The sequence below is a fragment of the Pseudopipra pipra genome, chromosome 2 (genome assembly GCF_036250125.1).
Source record: "Pseudopipra pipra isolate bDixPip1 chromosome 2, bDixPip1.hap1, whole genome shotgun sequence".
Lineage (NCBI taxonomy): Eukaryota > Metazoa > Chordata > Aves > Passeriformes > Pipridae > Pseudopipra > Pseudopipra pipra.
This window is the reverse complement of record NC_087550.1, coordinates 95,456,820-95,482,438: the sequence shown is the minus strand read 5'-3', so window position 1 is coordinate 95,482,438 and position 25,619 is coordinate 95,456,820. Positions and strand designations below refer to the sequence as shown.

General features: G+C 37.1%; 1 long non-coding RNA gene across 1 annotated transcript; it reads left to right on the top strand.

Moving 5' to 3' along the window:
- The first annotated feature begins 633 nt into the window (after positions 1–633).
- Positions 634–3,249, top strand: LOC135407092 (uncharacterized). Its single transcript, XR_010426694.1, has 3 exons — positions 634–729; positions 1,250–1,333; positions 2,931–3,249. It is a non-coding gene; the product is annotated as an uncharacterized LOC135407092 (long non-coding RNA).
- The last annotated feature ends 22,370 nt before the right edge of the window (positions 3,250–25,619 follow it).

Genomic DNA, 25,619 nt, shown 5'->3' with positions numbered 1-25,619 from the left:
GGGGTGGTCATGGATTGGCACCTGGGGAGGGGGTTCAACATGGCTGTTGGCTTCAACAGCAGAACATCTTGATTCTCCCTTATCGGATAGGTACTGTACGGTCTCAGTACCACACTGTTCTCCCATTCTGCTGGGATTACAATAGAGTGGGGCCACGTAGTCTCCACTTCATTCCACACTCTGTTCTGTTTCTCTGAGCAGATGTTTACCATTGTACTAGGGAGCATGTTGACTTCAATCCATCCAGGGTGTTGCAGTGGCTGTTTAAGCTTAAAATTCTGAATACTCTCTAGGTTTAACTCTATCCATCCTCCCACAGAAAGAAGATCAAAATATATAAACCTTTTTCAGAAGATACAAAGTATTCCTTATAAGTCTTTACAATAGCTTAATACATCTTGGTAAATTTCTCACTGTCACTACTTTGCATTTCCTGAATCTCTGTAGCTGCTTTGCTGGCATACTCCAGCAATTAATACTTGAAACCTCTGGATAATTCAGAGTACTCTGTGGAGTAATACGTTTTTTTTTCTTTTTCTCATGCCTTTGCCATTTCAGGAACATAATTCTTTCTGTGTTTTATGTCCTCATAAACCATTTGTGCTTTTATGTTTATCTCCATTCTTCAGAAACCTAAATCAAAATCCAAGAGCTTTCAGTGTTGTTCAGCCATGATATGTGCACACAAGCATAGCAGTTAAGGCCCTCACACTGCATTGGAAAAGGCAGGTAAGGTAGTGCTCACTTATGGACCTCAATAGGCATTACTGTCAATTTTATTTAAGAGTAAATTAATTCTTCAAAAGATTCTTGCTTTTACTGAAAAACACTGACTGAGGAGAGATTTTATTGAAAAATGCCAGAGTAGCTCAAACTTTAGTTTTCTTCAAAGTTTGTTGTATTGAATAGTATTTGATTCTAGCAAATCTTTCATATTTTGTATGGTATCCTGACTCTGTTGCATATACAATGTTAATACATTCTTTATGACACTTTCAGGAGACACAGTGAGTTATTACCATTAACCTTAGTTAAAAGCTAGACATTTACTCCTAACCCTAGGTTCTGGCAAACTCTGGAAGATCTTTCTTCACATATCAGCCACTGGCATTTAACTCAGATTTAATAGTCAAAGCTGTAAAAATAGACTGGGGGTCACTATTTAAAGAAACTTTTGTCTTGCCTCCTGTTCCCCTTTGAGGTGCTACTGAAAAAAACTTTAAAGTTTCTTTTCCCTGGTGATGTGTAGCTGATGCAGAGGGCTGGAGAGCTTCTTCAGTGTTGCAGGGCAGCCAGGAATATGAGTTACACCCAGCTAACTCCTGTGCTCCAGGTATGTTGGAGAAATTATTTTCCTTTTCCTGGTCAGATGCATTAACAATCAGTGGAAGAGTGGGAAAGCTCTAACTCACTTTAATCTTTCCTTTTCTTGTAGGGGAACCATATTAGAGAAATCAATTGTACCTTTTGGGTTAAAAGTATGGAAACATTTTAGCAATTCTTTTTTGACAGGAGAACCCACAAGTATTTGCCAGTCTTATTCACAAAATCGGACAGAGGAAGTATGGACTGTTCTGTATGTTCTTAAGTATAACAGATAATATTATTCCTAAAAACTTATGCTATAAAAGGAGTTAAATGTTTTGTATATGTTATTAGTGGTTCCCAGGGCCCCCTGGTGGTCTAGTGGTTAGGCTGCAGCACTCTCACCGCCATGGCCCGGGTTCGATTCCCAGTCAGGGAACTCCTCCAGGTAGATGGAACTCGTCAGCCCTGTAGGGCCATCCATCTAAGAGAAGGTAAACAAACCTACGTCCTGAGGACCTCTCTGCCACCATCCGAGCTTCGCTTGGCCCCGGCAGTTGAACCTCAGGATTAAAGGGTGGGCCCAGTTCAGCGCACACTGTGTCTCACCTAAAAAATCCACTGCGCAGGCTGGAAAGGTAATGACCTTTCCCAAATCTTCGTTTGAGAAGACTGGCCATACTTAGTGGTTCCCATATGTATTTAGATCTTGCAGAAAACACTCTCTGCATTCAGAAGAATGATAATGTGGACAATTTCTTAACTCTTTCAGAAGAGTTAAGACAAAAAAACAAACCCATCAACTGATTTTATTATTCAGCCTTTCTTTAGCAACACTTCCCTGAGGGTTCATCAACAAAGCTAGAAGCAGCCTTACTCTGCTATTTAAAAAACACTGCAAAATACTTAAGAGTTTTGCAAAACTAGTGCAAAATGGAGTCAGGGAAAGTGGCACTTTGCCACCAGCCTCATTGGTTCTGTAGATGAGCCAATAAAAGAAATTATCCTCTTTTCCAAAAAAGAAAGAAGGCTCTCCTTACGTGCCATGAGCTATGTATTTTACCCATTCTCAAGATTAAGATTAAGATCAAGATCAAGATTCAGCAATGGAAAACTAGAGACAAGACTTTTCTCATTCCAATTGAAGTATTTTCAAAACAAAGTTTGAACTGCCATTTCTAAGTACCAAATAGCTGGACAGAAGAATATTAATAATGTAGCCAGATCACTGATCATGTTGAATTCCAGAGGAGAAAGCATGAGAAAGATGAAGAAAGGATAAAGAAGAAAGGTGTTAGATGGGCACACTAAGATTCTAAAACTACATTTGCAATTTGAAGACTGAACAACAGGTACTTTTCCAATTCTATATCATTTGTTTGTAAAAGAAATGAAGTTTTATGTTAACCACTACCAAGCATCTCCTAAATGCATGGACGATCAGTCTGAGAACAGACCAAGATCAGTGATCTCTTGCATTTCTCACTGCCATTGTATGTTGTTTGTTAGCCTATATCTTGTGTATTTCTTGTTTGTTAGTTCCTTGAAAACCTCTGGATAATCTTGGAAATAGAACATCCTTGAGGTCGATTTGAAAAGCTTTTTCCATCATCACCTTTTTTCAGAGGTATGACAACAGCAAATAAATGAGAAGCGGAAGAGCATTCACAAAGAAACACTGGCAGAGATGGAAATTCCATGTAGTAAAATTCCCTTTTGAAGGAAATTCCACTGAACTGAAAATCTGTCTCCAGGTAAATTAAATGGAGTCTAGCTGTATATTTCTTTATACATTATAGAAGATGAGTCATTGGCAGTTTCAGTTAAGATAGATGAATAAAGATAAATTCAAAATTACTCAAATAGACCAAAATTCTTTGAACAAATAAGTATGGATTGTATGTTGTATCCTTTAGTATAAATAAAATCCGGTCTCTAACTTCAGTGGACATATCTGAAAAGAGTTCTTATCAAGGAATGCTTGCCTCCAGTACGGGTTACAAAGCAAAATTAACTACTTCAAATTTTATTAGTTGTTTACTGGAAAATAGGTAGAAGTCTTTCATTTGCAGTGGGAGTCTGATGCAAACTTCTCACTGGGCCATGGACCAAGAAATATTAATTTATGTGAAATATTCTTAACTTCTGAAATCTTTGGGGACTCTTAGAAATGTGTGTACAAAGCTCCTATTTTTAAGGAAAATAATATAGAACTTGTTTTTATAGTGGAGACTGGTTTATTATGGCCAGTGTGGCATTCTCATGAAAAAGAAAAAGTAGGTATGGCCTTTTAAATCCAATACAATACTCTAGCTGATATTACTTTCACCCTAATGAGACAAGTCAATTCAGAATTTACTAAAAAACCTGTAGATTCACGTGTCAAAAATCTTACTAAGCATGACAATGCATCATGAAAAATATACACTTTTCAGAGTGTAAAAAGTGAGTTATTGCAGCCTATATATTATAGTGCACTCCATTTTAAATATGATTCTTAATACTGATAGCATAAATGTCAAACTGTCAAATAGATAAGGTAATAGGCAAACTGGGAGATTATAGCTAAATATAATTTTGAACTGCAAGATATGTTAACATGAGTAAAATAAAACTATTTGAAATATTTCTTGTTTAAAGGAATAGTCTTTAATTTTCTATCACAGAAACAGTGGGGATCTGTGGAATAGTGATCAATGAAATATGCACTTATTCATTGATACATTTAATTTTTATTTTTAGAACATCATGACATATCTGAGGCAGGTTTTACTTCAAGAAAGAAGACTATAAGATAAAGAAAATTGTGGTTGCTGGTGCTATAATATGCCATGTACAAAAGAGTCTTCATTTATTTCTCTGAAAATCAGCATTTAAAAGCATATTCAAGTTTGAGTATTGGTTTTATTTCGTTGGGGTTTTTTCAAAGGTTATGCTGATATTACTTTGTCCTGGTAACTCTGGGTTTTTGATAAATCTACAATGTTATATTTCTATAATAGCACATTGGAAATTGTCTTGGCACAGAAAACATAGATTTAGTTAAGCATTAGGCTTCTTTGGTAGGAATCTGGAAAGATTTTGAAAGACTGACATTCAAAAGAAGAAAAATATTTTCCCTGAGAAGACTTGGAATACATTTTGCAATGGCTTGCCTGACAAAATCACTGGATATAGTAAAGAAGCAAACAGGTTAAAGAACTCTGTGATTTTTAAAATCAACACATATCCAGGAAAGACAAGACCTAATAAAGACCCGAAAAGAAAAAAGGATTACAGGAAAAGCTTGAAATATATGAGAGAGGACATCTAATTTCCTTCCTCACACTGAATTTAGATACCTCTTCTGCATAACAGATACAACTTCAAATTTAGCTTTAAGCAACATACGAAAATTTAGAAGATTCTGAGAAACACTGACTGTGACTGCTAGGAAATAGATAAAAATTCATCTAAATCATCCCTCAAAGTTTGAGAAATCTACACCTGTGTTTACAGGGACATGCATTATAAAACGTTATTTTGTGTCTTACTTTTGCACGTCATACAATGCATGTTTCAGTCTTTTTCATGTTGATATATAGAAGTTTGTTTTGCAAAACCATTTCAGGTTACTGGTAATTAAACACAATCTCATAAGTAAATCTTTCATGTAATTCTGGCATATTGTTAATAGAAATGTTGTTTGTGAGCCAGATATGCAGCTTCTACCACGTCTCTGTCAAGCTGGATTTTGAAAAGCAATGGAAGGAGGTGTCTTATTACAGAGCTATCAGTGAAGCAAAGCTAAATAGTCTTGTGCAGATAAAACATGCTGATAAACCAACATGAGCAACTTGTTGCTGAATTACAGGAAAGAAGCCTATATACAGATGCAAAGTATTTATCATAATAACTTTCAAAGATCTGGACTGTCAATGTACGAGATAAAGTTTATTAAACTATTAGCACAAATTTGATAGAGCAACTTTATCTAAATCCCACATTAACAAAGAAAAACACAGGCATGATTCATGTCTAACATCAGATTCCTCCAGCTGCTGATATAAATCCTTTCATGCACCCTAAAGGCAAGCTACTAGATAAGGTAACATAGCAGAAGCAGATTCTCATATTTATACATGATTTAGGCAATTCTTTAAAGGAATCCAATGTAGTACTGCAACTGAAGTAAGAATAAAGTGTATCTATTTTTCTTCTGGAGTTACTACAAAGAACTGTTTTGTTCCTCCTGTTTCCTTCTTACACCTGCCAGATCTTTCATCTGAAGAAATTTGGGAGGCCTTACATACTGGTGAGTTACCAAAAAAAAGTGTGTATATCCTTTTCCATACTTTATAAATCTAGAAAAGTATGTAGTGATTATTATTAAAAGAGGAGACACTAAGATGCACCAAGAGCCAATATCTGCAATTGTTCTGCCATACTGCTATAAATTTGAGGCAGTTCATCCTTTTTTACCAAACTAGGTTCTGGTGAGAGTGTGGGACTAAACACTTGGTTGTGGAGTTGGTAAGAAGCAAGTTGCATGCCAGCTCAGGTATCAGTCATTGTTTCAGGGGCCTTCCAAGCAGCCTGGGTGACTTGTAGAGATAGGAGACAGTCTTTACCTTGGACTCTTAGGCTGTTGGTACCTGGCAGCTACCACAGCTACCACACCTGCATGTCACTGCACTTCTAAGATCTGCAGTGTTTTTTGAAGCTCTGAGGAGATTCTTCTTCTCCCTCCCATATATTTCTTTTCTCCATTCTTCAGGTTTTGATTTATTCAGCAGTCCTCACTTTTGCTATTCAGAAAAATTTTCCTCCTATGTGTACCTGAAATACTAATGCATGGAAAAACAAGGTCAGTGACAATTACTAGACTGAGTCAACATTAAGGAGTCATGGACATAGTAGGAGTAGACATGTAAAATGAAACAATAGCAAAGTCCATATTTCAACATTTACATTGGACTAGCACTAGTCCAATCCTGGGGACTAGAAGCTCACTACTGTTAGGCACATGTTAAGAATACCTCTTTTGATTTCATTTCAAAAAATCAATTTCCAAAAGGAATCCAGTTTGTGCGTTCTGTCTCAGAGCTCTGTGGCATGACTCAAAGCACAGTAAATGGTGATAGCTGGGAGATTTGCTTGAATATTACTTCTTGTATGAACTAAGACATTAATACAGATGCATCATTAGATTTCCTATCCTAGATCCAAAAATCAGACAGAAGGGTTTGAACTTGTCAAACCGGATTTTCAGGCTTGTTGAAACTATTTCATTTTTCATCCAAATTTGGAAATCAAGATTTTGAAATCTGAAAGTTTTAATTGAAGAAAAACCTGTTTTCTAGCTAATTCTGTCCTGGTCCGCCATCTATGTGAAAATGGGGCAATTCATGAGAGAATCCAAACCATCTAGAGAAAGTTGCATTCAAGGCATTTAATATGCTTGGGATTTTTTTCTTTTTTTTTCTTTTTTAATGTTTTCTCATCTGTTCTGCTCTGCTCTGAAGTCTTTCATCCTTGTTCAGAACGAAATTTCCTCTGGCACTTAAAATCTTTGGAGAGAGAACGAGCAGTAAAGCATTAATTTACACTGTTAATTGGTGTATAAATTAAACATGTTCTCTTGAGAGTAACTGCTTCCCAAGTCAGATTTTCACAAGGAAAGTTATACTGGTAGTTCTGAAGGAATATGCCTTTCCCTGCAATTTTTTATGTAGCAAAAAAGAAGCAAAATTAGTTAGCAAAATGTCATTCAGACAGGAGGAAAAGTGGGATAGCAGAAGACAGGGATTAGTTTATTAAAAGTAACTGAGTTTCTGATAAATTGTTTTGCTATGTAACAGAAACAGCAAGTCTGAATCAGAAAGTGTCTTTCCTGATGGGTTAACTATTTGTTAGAGTTGCCTATATTTGCAGTGTGAGGCTGTGCCATACTTCTCCAGTTCTTGACCTTCAGTCCCAAAAGCATGGCTTTCTGTGCCAATGTTAGCAAACACTGCAGTAAAACTCACATTCCTCTTCTTGTACTGCAGGGTAGGATTTTTTATCATCACTGTGTGCTTTTTCTAAATACGTATTTAGGAAAAATTCTGGGGAAAAAAATGAGAAATCTTATCACTGCCTCCCACAGATTTTATTCTGGTCTTCTCGATGGTACTGGAGAACCAAAATCCACTTTGTTTTAACTCATTGCATCTCCCCAAAACAAACTACTAAACATTTCCAAATCTGTAGTTGTTGCATAGCTAGGAATAGGATTGAAACTCCAGTAGCATAGATTTCTGAGTTATTTCTCAGTCCAAGTTTCTTGTGGGCCTGAGAGCCTCAGAGCTTTTTTCAGACCACCTCTAGCATATGTGAATAACCTGATCAAAGTCAATTTTTTTCTTGGAGTGACAGAATAGTCAATGATAGGTCAACCCATTTAGGTAGGCCGAGAGTCCCCCTTCAGTCAGTAATAGAATTCTGCTCTACCATCTTCTTCCTGGGAGATATAGGAGACAACTTTGTCAATAGTCTTTGCTGAACCACGAAGAGCTGTAGGGCTCTGAAAAGCCCTGCCAAGAATTAATTTTACAGTCAATTCCATGGATGAGAAGACAATGCAGATAGACAGATATTTGTGCATGGTTTAATACAAAACCAGGAGCACCTGCTGCTCTCATTACCTTGGTGCAGTACAATAACTTTCCTATTGAAATTCCAGAAGGTACAGTTTAGGAAGTGAACAGGACAGTAAATTAAATTTTATTCTATGTGCTAGCTATGTGTAGCATTTATCTTCCTGACCAAATATTTACATATCTACAATGCAGATCTTTACATAGGAGTTCAGTATATAGGTGCCCAGTACAGTCAATTAAGTCTAGTGAGCTATTTAGATGATCCTAAATTCACATGGTCATTTGAGTAACTCTCAACTCGCTCAAGTTTTCTGACTACACATCCATTGGTAAGTTCAGCTACCAAACATTTTTGCCTTGATACTTTCCAAGAGCATTGTCATGGTTTCACCCCTGCTGGCCACCAAGCCCCACACAGCTACTGGCTCACTCCCCTACCAGTGGGATCCGGGAGAGAAGTGGAAGGGTAAAAGCTAGAAAAACTCATGGGTTGAGATAAAGACAGGGAAAGCAAAGACCATGCAAACAAGCAAAGGAAAACAATTAGTTCACTACTTCCCATAGGCAGGTGGGTGTTCAATGATCTCCAGGAGAGCAGGGCCCCATCACACACAACGATTACTTGGGAAGACAAAGGCCATCACTCCAAAAATTCCCCCTTTTCCTCCTTCTTCCCCCCAGTTTATATACTAAGCATGATATTATAAGGTATGGAATATTCCCTTAGTCAACTTGGGTCACCAGTTCTGACTGTGTCTCCTCCCAGCCTCCCATGCACCCCCAACTTCCTTGACAGCATGGCACCGTGAGAAGCGGAAAAGCAGCTTTGGCTCTGTGTAAGACCTGCTCAGCAATAACAAAGACATCTCTATACTATCAAATCTGTGTTCAGCACAAATCCAAAACACAGCCCCATACTAACCACTATGAAGACAATTAATTCTACCCTAGCCAAAACCAGCACAAACATCAAACTAGAATCTAACACTAATATGACAAGAAGCTAGTTCAAAAAATTTGTTTGTAGGCCTCCCAGAAAATGGACCTTGTTTCCACTGTAAGAATTGGAAATTATTTATAGTAAATGCTTGCCTAGATACTTCCTCTACATTTTTAAATAAGCATATGAAGAGAGACTGGGACAAATACTGCCAAATGATTTAAAGAGGATATGATTTGTATTCTTATATATAAAGTGAGCTCCAAAACAAAACAACATTTAGGTTTTAAACTGGAACAGATCATCATGTTAATTTTGGCCTCTACATGAAACTGGAAAGAATTTATCAAGGCTGCCAGGAAAAATGAGCCCCAGATACTCTCTATTCCACACACATTCTCTCTGAAGTACTGTGTCACACACTATATTGGATTTGCAATGCTGAACATAATTTACTAGAAATTACATAGTTGCTATATTAGTTTGTAATAGGGCCATTTTATCTACAATGATCCACTTTCCTGGATCAACTTGATGTGCGTGCTTATGGAAGATTGAAGCTTCAGGTATTTTTTTGGCCTGAAGGAGGAATCATCAGTTTGTTTGTACTGAGCTACCATATCACTGTACATTTATATGAATTATTTTTTTTAAATCAAGATCTATGTAGTGTGAAAATTTCATGCTTGTCATAGAGAGAAACTAAGAACTCCATATAAGATTTAATCATAAATCCATATCAATAAAAATGAGAAATCTCCATCTACTGAAGGAGTATTTTAAAGTGTACTCTTTAAAGGAAGTAAGGTTTACGCTGTTGTGCTCTTTGACCTTGTGTATTTTGAACCTGCTGGCCAACTTCAGACTTTACAAAAAGTACAGAGATATCAAGCACATTCAGAACTTTAAAGTTTGTTGAAAATGGGCAGCAGACTGCTAGGTTACTGCTAACCACACAGAGTGAAAGGTTTATAATCTTATCCTTTCTTAGATGCTAAAGAATCTGTGTGGAGGAGATATGAAGGAAATCAAATCTGATTAGTTTGGCTGCTGTCAGAACTATCTTTTGAAGTAAACTTTCCAGGTATTAAAGACTTATAGTTGAAGATCCTGAAAAGAAAGTGATGTTTTCAGGAGGAATTATGAAAGAAGGAAGCAGAAGGGAGTGTCTTAGGCATTAAAACTCAGAAGCTATTGAAAATGAAAAAGAAAATTGTGGGAGGATGGGCCAGAGAAGAAAACAAAATATATATAATCAGTTACTTAAAGACTGAAGTTTAAGTAGTTTGAGACAACTGTCCGGTAAACTTATACTTTCACTTACTACCTGGGAATGTTTCAAAAGAGACAAGCCCTCACAGGCTGTGTAACAATGAGGAGGGGAGAATAAAGGATTTTTTATATGCAACGGGTTTTTTGTCTGGTGTTATGTTGTTTTTTACTTTTTTCCCCTTAAACTGTTAACGGAACTTGTTATCTGTATTCACACTTACCCAGGCAAATATTGTGCTCAGGATTTTATTTAACTTAGATCTGTCATTCTTCCCAGTTTTTATATATTTTAGTGAGGCACTGAGCTAGTTGTACAATCTACATAATTATTCTGTCTAGCAATAGATTGCTGTGATGACTTGATGTCTTGTGTATATTTCCATAGCCCATTTCTGTGAACTTCTGATCATGTCACATGACAAATGGGGCAGAGACCTTTAGGGACTATGTTAGATACTTAAAATATTATAAGTTGTTGCAATTTAAGGGGATTCTTTTCTATTAATTTAATTTTTATCCAAGATCAAATATAATTATTGCTATGGCTATGAAGATTATAATTATTTATTCACTAAGTATTAGAAAAAATGTTATTTAATCTTACAAATTTGAATTGTTTTGATGAAAAATAAATGCTATGTAATGTCAGAACTTTTCAGATAGAAGCCATATTCACTTTAGTGATGAAATATCAGTCAATCTTTATTTTTCATTAAGTTTAAACTTTAGCCAAAAAATTGGAAGTGTATTGTATTGAAACAAGTATATATTACCTTTGTCTACTTTCTATGGTCATCAATATATTGTGTGTGAACGGTGTGAATGCTTTGTGTTGTAAAATCTCTGTGAAAACACCTATGAAGTGAATCTAACTATGCATGTAAATAAATTATAGCAAATGCTTTAATTGCATTTTGTAATATGACTTTCATGCATTTATATTCATGATACTTTTTTCTTAAATATTAAGATTTTCATATTAAAACATTTCATTTACAAATCTGAAAACACATTACAAAGGCAGGCAAGTAAAATTATCCCTGTTTCACCGCAAATTAATAAAACTCAGCAGGAAGGACTCGCTTCATATGGTATGGCAAGGTAAGACATCTAAAAGAGATTTAGACAGCTAGAAAAGGATTGAAGGCTGGGAAACAAGAAATGCTCTTTCCCAATTTTTTTCCAACAAATGAAGAAATGGGCACAGAGTAATATATTTTAATCACAGTCTCATGGGATATTCATGGTGGAGCTGTGGAGGAAGAGACCAAATCAGTGGTCCCACTGTAGTTAAAATGAGCATTTGTCTTTTCCTTCTGTGGGTAGAGAAACAAACATGCCAGGTGTCCTGATGCTGATTCCTAGGGCTTCTCACACTGTCTCTCAGAGTTTAGTATCACTGCAGCTCTGTGGGTCATTTTCAAAAGACAATCTCACTGTACTTTGTGGATTGTGAATCCCCTTTCAAACAGCTTCCTCAGTTTCACTTTCGCCTTTTTTTTTCCTGTTTTTTTCTTGTCAGATCCATACATTTGTGTTTGGTCAAGAGGTGTAAAGGAACCTCTCCATACAAATTAATCAATAGTACCTCAAAGCTCATGCTTTTATTTGTTTCTCTGAAACCTCCAGAAAAAAATAACAATGGTCACTAAATACAGAAAAATAGCTTCCTCGTTAATACACTTCTAATTGAATTGTGGTTCTAAGTAACAGTGGCATCCTCCCCATTTTGCTATTTATATGTAAGTATCTGTCTGCCTGCTGAAGGGTTGTGGGAGGATAACAAAACTACAGGAAAGCCTTTCATTTGCAATTGCTTTATTTAGACTGGGTGGATTAATTTTCTCTGCTCCTGAGAAGCAGGTTCATAGGTCCTCCTACTTAAATCCAAGAACAAAGTGAGTATTGCAAGCAAATACATTGCAAAGATTAGGTCATTTACTTCATGAGTAACATTTATCTTATTTTATTTTTAATTTTCACTGATTGCCACCTATGTTAAGCTACATACTTTCAGTAGAAAATACACAGCTGAGCTACACTAGCAGTGTGAAGGCTTTATCTAGAATGTTACATTACTATGTTAGCACTCTTTCTTCTAGATTGAGCTCAACTGCCTGATTTTTTTTCTTATTTTAAAATATTAGCCATAGCAGGAATATTTTGTATTACTATTGTATCTCTATTATTCTATGCAGTTTGAATGAATGGCTGTTGTATTAAAACCAAACAGTTATGGCAAAACTACAATAACCCTATGGCTACCACCTGGGAAGAATTTCTTCCCTGCAAGAAACTAAGGTATAATCAGTGAAGAAATCCCAGTGAGACTGCTTACACGTAGGGTTAAGTATTACGATGAATTAGTTGGCAACTTTATCCCAGAAAGTCCCCAGATCTTTTTTGAAATGACAGACAGTCTGAAATAAATGGTGGTATTCGAGCCATTAGGAAATTTTCCTAACGTAGATGTTTATCACCTTTCCTCTCACATTTAGTAACAAGAAAATCATATTACACTGAATTCCAGCATCAACCACTCTCTGCCAGATTGAATCCTACCAAACAAGTGTGAAACAATATTTACAATAACTTTTTCTCACTAGTTTTGTAACAGGCATTTGATTAATAATATCAATCATTAATACAGAGCAGTTGCATACCCTTCTCTTAAATGCACAGCTTACTTTCCTAAAGAAGAAATTAGACACTTCACAGGAGATAAAAATACTAAAGACTGAGAGAGGATGAAATGCTAAAATTTCTGCACTGAAAGAGATTTGATTCTCTTTGTGTTTGTGGAATTCTTCCACTACAGAACCTGGAGGGAAGTTTGTATCATCTCATATTAGCTCTCTCCCATGAGACCAGACAACTCCCACAGCCCAGAACATGGTGGCTACACTTTACTCTTCTCTGCTGGTAAGATTATGGAACATTACACAATCTGAATTATTTTAGGAGAAATTAATTATTTCATGGAAAAAATACCTACTTTGCTAAATTAAGAATTGATTTCTATGTGATATTGTGATTACATATATGTGAAAGGTATTTTTAATGCTTTTTTACTTTTGAGCTTTCTTTCCTTTTTGGAGTGTAAAGTTCAGTGCATGTAACTGACAGATCAGGTTTTAATTAATCAATTGGATCACAATATTTTTTGTTTCACACCAGTCCTACTTTAGTGATTTTAAAGGCTTCTAGTCAGGCTTGGTGACAGCCACCTGGCCTATTCCTGAGCACCAGTTACACTACATGTCTACAGAGAGTTGGAGTTTACAACACAATGAAAACCATCATGAGGAGGACCTATTATGAATGTCTCCTATTACGATGACAGACTTCCCAGCTTGACCTGGTGGCATGGAGGAGAGAATCAGAAGGGTAAAAGTGAGAAAACTCAGGGGTTGAGATAAAGACAGTTTAGTAGGTAAAACTAAATCCACACATGCAGCCAAAGCAGAAAAGGAATTCATTTACTCCTTACCGTGGGCAGCTAGGTGTTCAGCCATCTCCAGGAAAGCCAGGCTCCATCATGCATAATGGTGACTTGGGAAGGCAGACTCCATTTTCCTTCTTCCCTCGGCTTTACATGCTGAGCATAACACCATATGGTGTGGGATATCCCTCTGGTCTGTTGTGATCAGCTGTCCTAGCTGTGTCCACTCTCAGCTCCTTGTGCACCCCCAACCACTGGTGGGGTGGGAAGCAGAAAAGGCCTTGATGGTGTGTAAGTGCTGCTCAGCAATAGCTAAAACATCTCTGTGTTACCAATACTCTTTCTAGCACAAATACATAACACAGCCCCATTTTAGCTACTGTGAGGGAAACTAACTCTGCCCCAGCCAAAACCAGCACATCCTCACGTGTTTTATGGCAAAGCAAGGAAAGGTCAGAGGCCAGTAGCAGCAACACTCTTTGGGACATGATTCAAGGCATCAAGTAACCTTGTTTTCCATCCACCAATATTTTTATTCTGTTCATGTATGTTGGAGTAAATGAACCCAAGCTCCCAGTTTTCATTGTCAGAAACCCTCACTGGGTGTGTTCCTTTCTTATAATGACTCTGGAGAGGGAAGGTGGAATGGAGGTGATAGCATGTTAAGGATGGCAGCACAGAAGTGAAAGGAAAGCAGGATGGATGCTTGAAGGCCCATGAACACCTCTTCACTGCAGCTCCATTCACACAAAGGAAATATGTCTCCACCCTCAGTGGAGAAGATTTAACAAAATATTTTAGTTTAATAAAAGGGGTAAAAAGTGAGAAGGAAAAAAGCAGAAACCAAAGGAAAGTAATTCAAGGATATTGCTTAGAGCATGCTATTACAAGTTCAATGTGATAAACTTTTCTTATCATGATCTGCATTACACTTCAGTTGTTCTGACCTGTCCTGTGAATAATAAAATAACTATCTACTTCTCATTATTTCCTTTTTGTAGATTAATTGTCTAAAATCAAAATTAAAGAGATTCAAAAAGATTCAAAAAGCCTCTTGCTCTCCTTGCTCCCCATACACAATCACCCAGGAAGAATGTTTGGAACCCAGAAGTGACCCCATTGAACCCACTGAACCCATTGAAGTGAACCGTAATATGTTTTCTTAAAGAAATACATTTTAATGAGTTCAATCTGTTGGAAATGTGACTTCCTCTTGTAAAGAAGACATAGAGCCACTTTCAAACTGATTTCCAGATTAGATGTAGTAGCAGCTATGACTTTCCCCAGCTACAAAACAGCATCAAGATGAGAAGTCCTTGTGGCCATGAAGCTGACATACTGATTTTTGTACTGCACAGATTGATTCAAAGGTTAAGAAGGAAGAAGAGGTATTTGTCATCCTGATGGCAGAACATAACCTTTCATATTCCTGTGGTGACACTTTAATGAAACTTATCAAAGGGTCTTTTCACAGACACAAAAGCTGCCAAGACCACAAACAGATGAATAATAAAATCCAGTCCCCTAAACAGAGAAATGTATGCTTTACAGTGCTAGTGTGTTACTGATCTGTCTTTCTTATGCCAGCTATGTTCTTTCGCTCCTTTCATGCCACTGCCAAACCTCCCCTTTTTTTTCTTTGTCCTGAGCTTTTCTTGCTAAGCACAACATCACATGTAATGGAATATCCTTTTAATCAATTTAGGTCTGCTGTCCAGGCAGTGTTCTTTATCAGCCTCTTTCCACTCGCAGCCTACTCACTTTTGGGGTAGAGGAAAGAGAAAAAACTTGGACACCCAGAGTGGGAAATGAAACCTACTGGGTTCTCTCCCTCCCACCCCACACCCCCATCTGGAAGACTCCAATATGGAGGTGGCAAGAGGCTGGCAGAAGACACCGCCTGTTCAGCAGACCCAAGCTGACAAAAGGGATACTCCATACAGCATGATGTCTTCAGCAAGAACAGCTCAGGTCAAGAAGGAGAAAGGGAGGGTGTTTGCTGTGATAGTGTTTGTCTCTGCAAGCAAGCTTTATGCATGTTGAGGTCTGCTGGCCAAGAAATGGGTGAACATCTCCCTGCCAAGGGGTGGTAGACAATGAATTCCTTATTTTGCCTGGCTTACATGTGTAACTTTTGCCTTTCCTATTAAGCTATTACAAACATTATCCACAAGTCTTTTTTCCCTTCTTTTATCTTCTCCCCATGCTGTGGAAGAGGGAAGTGAAAGGCTGAGTGGGTGTCAGCTAGAGTGAACCCGCCACAGATATAGATGACAATTCTTTCCTGGTACACAATATTTACATGCTTTACTGTACTGTTGAGATATACAAAACTATGCTAAAAACAATATTTGCATTTTTTTTTGTAATTTACCCATTTCCAACCAGAACTTAATGTTTTTTATCATACTGACAGATTTTGGCATTAGATCATGTAATTAGTGATTCTTCGCTGTGTCTCTCCCTTTCTCAAACACTTTGCACAGATTTCAAGATGATTTGCCACAGTGTTGGAGAAATAAAAATGTGCCTAGCGAGGCAGTGCTTGAGAGTGTGGGAGCAAAACACCTCACTGCTGAGGGCAGTTTGCAAAGGCTTAGTGTGAAAACGTGGTCACACTCACCAAAGATGTGATATTTGTTCTCACACTTGAAAGACAAAAGTTACTTAAAATGAGACTCCTTTAGTGAACTCATTTACTAGAATCAAATATGTATTTCTTTTCTGATTGAGAAGAGAAACTGGATTATAGGGGAAGGGATATTATAGCGAAAAAATATAGTAAAGTTATAGTGAAAATCATTCCTCCTGAAGCTATTGGTAGCTCTGTCATTCTTTTCATTAATGGCAGGTTTTAATCTGAAGGTCCTGTGTCCTGATCATCTGCACATACTACTTCTAATATACACTCTTTAAAGAGAAAAATGCATGAATTTATGTTACCAAAATATGCTACCTCTCTGACTTCCAGAAAATGCCTGACCATTAGTCCTCTTTTCCATAGTATCTCATTTTTTTTAACAGGTCAAAGGTGTTGAACAATTTCTTTAAATATTTCTCCATCTGTTTGTCTGTGTTCTGTATTTTTTGAGTTTGGCAGAAAAAAAATGTAAATGGTAAAAATTAATTTTTTCCAGTATCCCAGTTGACACAGTTCACACTTATTTAATCTTGCCAAAAAAATACAAATGGGGGGATGCAATTTTACCTGATTAATAATGTATAGTCTACAATGAAAGACAGAAGCAGGATGGGGAGGGAGGACAGACCTGCTGCCCTGAGCAATAATTTGGCTTTATAAGCTGTTAAACAGTAAATGTGTGGATTTGAATAGCACCTTATCTTTATCTATATTTAATACTTGAAAGATCTGCTGTAGATCAGGAGACACGCGTTCTGTTTGCAAGCTGACAAAGTCTGTTCTACAGTCTGCTCACAACTACGTGATCAGGTAACTTAAGAGTATTCTGAGGCAGTTGGCAGCTGTACTATGTTTACAAATAAGGGCTTTGGTGGAGCTTATCTGCCTTACACAGGATCTTTTTCTTTGACAGCCAGAGCCTTGATGCTAGTGAGATTGTTTGAGCGGTATAAATGCTCTTAATACAGAAACTAATATGCCAAAATGCATATTAATACAGCTCCTGGCGAGTTTTTCTCTAAAGACAGTTTCTGCCTTGTGTTTGAACTCTTGTAGGAATTTCAATTTAAGATTAAAGAGGTATAAATAGTGCACTTACTCACTGCAAAGAGGTGAATATGCATTTTTTTTTTGCTCCGCAAGAAAAAATAAATAAATTCAGATGATGTTGGCTGTTGCAGTAGCTGTGGGTAGCTCACTGTCAGGATGAACAGATTAGCGTGTAGAATGTAGGAAGCAAGGATAGACTTTCCAGAAAAGTAAATTAATGTTCAGTTCATGAGTTGGCCTTAATCTTTTAATAGAGAATCAATGCTTCTAAACTTTATGTCTTTTACGTTTCTCTAGGCTTTATTGACTTCATAAAAAGAAAATGTAGAGGGGCATGTGCTCTGAGCAACTTGGTCTAGTGAAGGATGTCCCTGCTGATGGCAGGAAAGTTGGAACTAGATGATATTTAAGGTTCCTTCCAACCCAAGCCATTCTATGATTTTATATGGGATCTGTGTCATTCTGACTCTCTAGATAGAGGCTTAGCTTACCATTTTTGTCACCTCATTATTTTTAATGTCATGACTTCATGTATGTTGTCTGCTGCTTTTTCTAATAATTAGATCTCATTGAGAATTGCGCTGCATTTACAGTGTAAGAATGCCCAAACTTCCTATAATTTCCTCTCTACACAAAATAACTCTCTATTTTTATTTTTATAAACCATAAGCAAACTGTATATTTGGAAAAGGAAATTGCAAAAATCTGATCCAGCAGCAGGATAGGCCCTGTGCTCATGGAACTCATACAAAACTTAGGGTGTTAATCTTCCTCTTTCTCTATCCCAACAGTTTCATGCTAATAATATTTCATGGTTTCTGGGACTCCTTTTTTAAAAGTCAGCAGGCCGTAATGCAGATTATAGCACGACAGCACTGTAACTATTTTTAGGAAATGATCACTTAGAAAAGCCCTGAGAGATCTTCTGGAACTATTTTGTGCTGCTCCTTAATATAAAATAAAATATACATGCCATTTAGTTTAGATAGACTTTATTTTGTCCTCTGTTGAATCTTCTTTTCAGATGACAGTCTACATGCTAATTGAAACAAAATGTCTTTTGTTGTGTACAAGATCAGACTTGTCCATATATCTAGAAAGAGAACAACAGCTTTTAGAAAAAATTAAAAATGCCTGCAATTTGTATTTTTCTCTGTTCTTACTCAGCTTGTGTTAATGAGTAGTAGATTGTTTCTGGTTTTCTGAAACTGATGCTCAAGGACAAGGGAACTGGGGATCTATACTTGGGTTTGGTTTATTTTTTTAAAAACTGTGAAGTAATAGGTAGCATGTTGCTCATACATTCAGAGATAATTCAATTCCATTGTAAATAAAGTTTCTTGCCCCAGGGGGTCTGAGTTTGTTAGTAGGTGCCAATATGGTTTGAACATCTGCTCTACTGAAACAATATTTTACAATATTTATCCAGCTCCTTATTGAGACATGACAACGTGTGCTCTGCCTCCTTAGAAATACGGGGGATGTTTTTGTTCCCATAGGCAGGACTTGGCTTAGCAAACTGTTTTTGTGGTTGATAAATGATAGAATCCCTTAATGAATGTCAGTTGTTCCAGGAAACTATTTTTGTTCTTCTATAATAGCAGGACAAGATGAAGGTCCTCATATTAGCATGAGGGGAAGCTTTTTATGATAGTACTCAGTCAAAATGGATCTTTCCTGAGGTTACCAAAGGCTGTAGTGAGAAACACAAGTCACAGAAGACTGCATGCAAAAATAAATATCAAGGGGGAGAAAAAAAATTGTTGAGTATCTTCTGAATCAAATTCATCATGTGCAGCATTTATTTACAACAAACTTCAATCATTATAATATCTGAAAAAATATTAAACTATATGCCAAGTGCCCTCCTCCTTTTAAAGGATCACAGTGACTTTTTTCTGGATTGTCCTCTGGGTTTTACTTCTCTTCCCATTTGGCTCTTCAGGTATACATTGCATTGCAGCTCTCATGTGAGCAATGTTACAACACCAGGATGCTGGTGTTTGTCATGGACACTGTGAGAGATGGACAATATCATTATTTTTGAGACAGACATTGGTGTTGAAGGACTAGGGCAAAAAGGCTCTGGCTATGCAGGGACTTTCATGCAGGAGATCTAAAACATCATTCCTCGAAGATGTTCCAGCAGTGGGAAAGGAGTGGAATGGGAGTATCATACTGCAATTCAGCTGGACAGATCTCTGTTACCATGACCTTTGATTCTCTTTCATTAAGTCAATACCTTCATAAATATCTTGGACACAAGACTCAAAGGTATACTGAGCAAGTTTGCTGATAATAGAAAACTGGGAGGAGCTGTTGACTCACTTGGAGACAGAGAGGCCCTGCAGAGAGACCTCAACAAATGAGAGATGGGAACCCACCAATCACATGAAATTCAACAAAGATAAGTGACGGATTCTGCACCTGGGACAGGGCAACACTGGATGTACTTACAGACTGGGGAATGAGAGGCTGGAAAGCAGTGCTGTGGAAAGGGACTTGGGGGTCCTGGTCAACAGCAAGTTGAATATGAGTCAGTAGCAACCTGGCTTCCTCAGAACCTCACGGTATTTTCCTCATGAACCCTTCTGCCTGCTATGGTAGACTGGGTGACTTCCTATCTTCAAGGTCATTATTGTTCTAGGTAGCTAAGGTTTTCAAAGTGACTACAAAGTATAGATTTCTTTTAAAAAATAAAACTATTAAAATCGGTTGATTTAAATAGAGGTGATAATGAAGTCTTCTTTTTCACATAACTTTCTTCAGCCGGAAGTCATAACTGACCAATGCGTTGCTATTATTAATAAGAGTTTTCTATTCTAAGTTGTTGTTAGATCCTTATTTTGTGAATATAGCATTTTACACCATTTAAAAGCACAAAATACTTTCTTCCTTGGTTAATTAACACTGGCTAGATACCCATGAGAGCATAACCCTGTAATGCATACAAATAACAAGATTTAATTGATTCTTCTATGGCCTACTAAAAAATGCATTGAGAGCCTAAAAGATTTAAATGGGAAAAATAGAAAAACTCCCAGACTGGCCTCCATGTGACACTGACACTGAATTGGAAAGTTCTAATAAATGGAAAATTACTCTATATGCAATTTTCTAACCAATCTCTAACTGCACAGAACTAATGATATGGAAGTTAAAACAACAAATTGTTACTTAATGCTAAGTGTAGCCCTTTATTTTGTGGGGGTTTTAGACTGAATGCAAGATGAGGCAAATAAGTTGAATTCAGCCTCATACATTATTCACAGGGACTGAGCTAACATGATCATTCTTTTTTGTTAAAGCCCCTGCAAGTAGCTCAGCTATTCATTTTAGCACTGTTAATACAATGAAGACATGTTAATATGGAATGTCAGTGTCTTAAATCTCTGTTACTATTCTATCAAATCTATGCATCTTTAAATGAGTTTTTTCTCTATACCCTTATATTTTTTAAATCTGATACTTTCTGCTTAATTTTTAATGACTGAAAATACTTGAAATGCAGCACAAACTGAAATTATTTATCTACATTTATGCAATAAACTCATTAAACCATGTTAGCTGCTCTTTATTTCTTGCATCAGTCTTGTATTGAGAGGAAATAATTAATGGTGAAATCTTTGTTAATGGGTGGCCTGATGACAGGTCTTCAGAGTTCATTTTGACCTCTACTTGCTTGCAGGCCAAAAATCTCCCATTTTTAATCTCTGTAGCCTTCCTGACCAATTTGGATACTATGGATCTGATTAATTGTTTGGAATGCAGTAGCCCCAGAGGGTCTAATCAGACACTAATGTTCTGCTAGAACAAGTATATCCCTTTTTATATGTGTATAGTAGTAACTACATACACAGTAGCAGTGCTCAGTAGTGTTACAACAAAATAAGATCAGCAATGAATATTCTTTTTCCTAACTTTTATGTGTCTTATAAAGATATGAGGTGGAGTGGGAAAATGACCTGATGACACAAAACCTGTAGCAGAGCTTGAAATGTAAAACAAACTTTGAGATTTATTCTACTGCCCCGTTTGCAAAGCCAGCCTGTACAATCCAAGCGTGCAATGTCTTTTTCCTGCTTCGTTGGATTTTACAACTGCTTTGTACAACTATGAAGCAGTAGTGAGCACAGTGTTTTATAATATCCTTAACAACACAGTCAGGTTGTTACTTCTTCATGTGCAGACCTTTATGATGTGATTGTAATCCTGTGTGAATGCCTATGCCTCAAGAAGTGTGTGAAACCTATGCATAGTTTGGACTTTTTAGAGCTAGACACAGATACCTGTCTATGCAGGTTTGTGTAGATGTAGAGTTTAGAATGATCCTATGACAAATCTAAGAAATTTCGTATTAGGATAAAAGTATTGCACTATTATTTTAAGGTTCTTGCAAGCAGTGTCCCAGGCTTTTCTGAAAGTAAAACCAGGTGCCGAAAAATCACCATTAACAAATATTTTGTCTTGGTCACTCTTTATTTCATCTTCAGGAGATACTTAGTTTAGCTTCCTCTTTTACTTTCTTTCAATTGTGGCAGACTACAGTAAGGCAGACTACCCCTTGGGAAAGGCTTAATACTGTTTTTTAAATTCACTTTTCATTTTAGTCAAATGTTACTGATGAGGTTCATCTGATTTAGGTGTAAATGTATAAGAAGCTGTTCCAAATGGGAACGCACAGATGCCTCCTTGACATAAAAGTATGCAATCCTAAGTGGCATGGACTGGGCAGCAGTCAGTTACATGGTTGATTAACTTGATGGGTTAGATTGTGCCATCTTGTGAGCCTTCCTGTCAAGCTCAATCATCTTATGAAAGGGAAGACCACATTAACCCTTCCATATCTAACAAGAATCACTATTCCTGGAGCAATCTTCAGTAGCCAGATGTGGTCAGCAGAACAAGAGGATTTTGTTGGTGTGAAGTTCCTCAATCACTCTTAGCAAAAAAAGAAAGAATAGTTTCAACCTAGGAAGAATACAAATTGATCTAACGTCTTGGATCCTCAACAGCAAATATAAATTTAAATTCCCTCAGTCAAAGAAAGTATTGAAGCTGTGTCTCCCAGAATCTGTATAAAGCCTCAAACCGCAGAATTCTTGGTTTCATTTGAATGAGAGAAGTAACAGAAAAGGTAATCTAAAAATCTCCTTAAGTGTAGAACAAAAAAGGCAGGAAAGAGTTCATGTCGGAATTTATTTTTTCTCCTGTAATTTGCTTTATCTATTAAACTGAAACATCAATTTTTCGAAAGGTTCCCAATGAGGAGGTCAGGCTAGCTAACTGGGAGGATTTATCTGGAGATATGAGATAGCAAGGACATGCCCAGGATTATATGCCTTCTGAACATTTTTGTCATTTTTGTCAATTCTCCTTGTTCTTTCTCTCTGTTACCTGTGGGGAAAGTATCATAGACTAGGCTTTTCTGTTATTGCTTGAGCTTAAATTCCAAATACTATATACTGCATGAGACTACTTTTCTACTTTTTTCATTATAATCTGGAAGCTGGCAGATAATTCCTGTTTAAAACTCAAACTAGGGCAAAGATGCAGTACAGTGTGGAAGCAAGCTCTTTGCCAGAGTTTTGAAGTCTGGCACTCAGTCAGCCATGTGAAATGGGGCTTCCAAGTGCTCTGCTACTTGCTTACTAAATCTGTTTTTTATTCCTCACTGAACAATCTGCCATTTTGCTACAATCCTAGTAAAAGGCATGCTTAAAAAACTTCAGCACTGCACTATTCCTGTTTTGTAGGTCCTATTTGGCAGCCCAAGGGAACTCTACAAATAAAAGAGAAAGCTGGTCAAGAATATCTCAAAATTCAGGTACAGCTCTCTTGAACATTTTGCCTGGGAATGGCCACCTCCAATGGGGCATCCTAAAGTGTTAAACAAATAACAACATTAAAATTAATAAGCCAGACTAAAAGGCAGAATAGAAAGACCAGAATTTGCCTCCTGATTGTTCCTGACAAGGGCAGGTCCCCTTCTCCTTCCCAGTCATCTTTCTTCTCCAGCTCTTGTCTCATCACCAGTTTCATACCACTCCGTTCTATATTTTTCTCTCTTGCCTACTTTCTGCCTTTTCTTTAAACTCTACTCTGTTGAACCCCTGAGTGCTAGCCTTTCAGGATTAGCCCCTTTCCAGTCTGGAGTCCATTTCCTGGCAGTTGTAGAGCATATCCATCTCACCTACTGTACATTACTTATAAGATAAGCATTGGTCTCAAGACACATTCAGAAACTGATTCCCGCATTCATCTTTGCTTTCCTCTCTGATGCTCTAATACACATGGATCCATCTTCTGCTGAAGGCACAAATTCTGTATGAAACACTTTGAGGTTCCCAGCTTGTGTCTGTTGTCTCTCCTTCTCCCCAGCTATTCACTTACCTGACATCTTATTCATCTAATGTCAAGCCCTCTCATTTGCAAATTGCTTCAAGTAGAAAAGTGGATTCAGAACCGAGACAACAATATCTGAGGTCTGTATGCACTTGTGCGTATGGCTCAAATGTGCAGATGCATTTCTGAGGTTAGGGTGGAAAAAAGGAACTGTGAGCAGGATGACAGAGATACAGAGATAACACAAAAGGTGTGAGTGAAATAGTATGTGACTGTGTTGTGACTGTGAGGCCTTTAATGCAATGGCAGAGTCATAAGCATCCGAACTGCAGATTACATCAGATGCTTGCAGGCAAAGAATAATGGCTAGAGCAGGGTAAGAGGAGTAAAAAATTACTCAGAAATTATCTTTTAAATTCCAGGGCAAGTATAATCACTTCCCTCACTAGCTTAGAGCCCTCTCCAAGCTACATAATATCAAATTCTGCAGTCATCAAAAGAATGTTTTAGTAGGTGTGAGATAGTGTTGAGGGATGAGAGAATTGTGCTGGCTTCAATTGTTTAAGTTCAAAACTGCCCTAACACTCAAAAAACCTAGCAAGTCACCTTTCCAGATGTCTTATGCTAAGTAAATGAAGCAGTAAAAGACTCAGAAATGCAGGTCCATAACCATAAGTAGTAGAAAAATAACTGAGGGCAATGAGAGATTACCATCATTATCACTGTTAAATTTTGTCACCTGTGTGTAGTTGTGAATGAGGCAGATTCCACTTGCTCAGCCAATATAAATAATTCATTCTGGCAAAGCTGATGAGAGAACAAGAAAAAAAATGATGTGGCAATTGATACTATGCCTCCCTCTGCTCATTCATTTGTATTCTGTCAGAGTAGAGGTAAACTCATGCTGTTTTGAACTTGTCTTGTTAAAGGCTATAAATTGCTTTAGTAGGTCTTGGGCCATAATTACAACTGTCTATGTATCAGACAGTCTTTCAATATTTTTTTAAATTTGCAAATATCTATATGGTTTGTTTTTTTTTAATTTTAACAGTCCTAAGCAATGGGATGTGTAGAATCTGAAACAGCTTAATTTTTGCCATAGTCCCAACTCAGATAAGTCAGGGAAAAAAATAAAAAAACATTGAGGTCCACCTTTGACTTTAAAAAAATTTGGAAAAAAAATGCATTTTAAGCTTTAAGCCAGAAAATCAGCTATTGTAAGCAGTGCTGATGATATATAACCATCATGGCAGAGAGGAATTATGGAGTGTGAGGAATTCTTCTTTGTATTCCTCATTGGAACACTCCTTAAGCTTCAGTTATCATTTTGGTCATTTTTGTTTCTTTCTATATAAATACAACAAAGAAAACAAATCGCTATCACATGAAATGAAAATTATTGTCAAAATCCTTTGAAGAACAGGAAAATTAAAAAATAACTTATCTTTCATAAAACTGTGTGGCAAGTGTGGGTGAATAGATATTTTCAGTTCCAGGTACTCTATTCATCATTATCCAGATTTTGACTTAACCTACTGAAATTTGTGAAGCAAATTTGTGAGCATAGAATTTTCTGTCTTGATTCTGTTGTGCCTATAAAATTCAGCTTGCAGCTCAACAGAGATCCCACTGAAACAGAAATCTGTGTGAGGAATTTGTAGATCCAAGGCTGTGGTCAGCTTACCTCCTCCAGCTTCCTAATCCCATAACCAAGAAAGTATGAGCGATGCAGAATGGGTGTCCATTTGCCTTCTCCCCAGGACTGCCAGGTGCTGCTTCCCTTTATATCTGAGGAAAAGAAATACCCTCAATGATTAATGTAGGTAGTGAGCAGTTTGAAAGGAGTCTAAGTCTTCCTAGTTAGTGCAATGCCTGTGGGGCAGCAGCTGAATATCAGTTCTAAGGCCAGTGTACACTTAAAAGAAGATGGATATCTAACCACCTTCAAGAGTACAGCTCTAACAGGCTCCATTTCACAAAACAGCAGATCAAATCTTCTCAGGA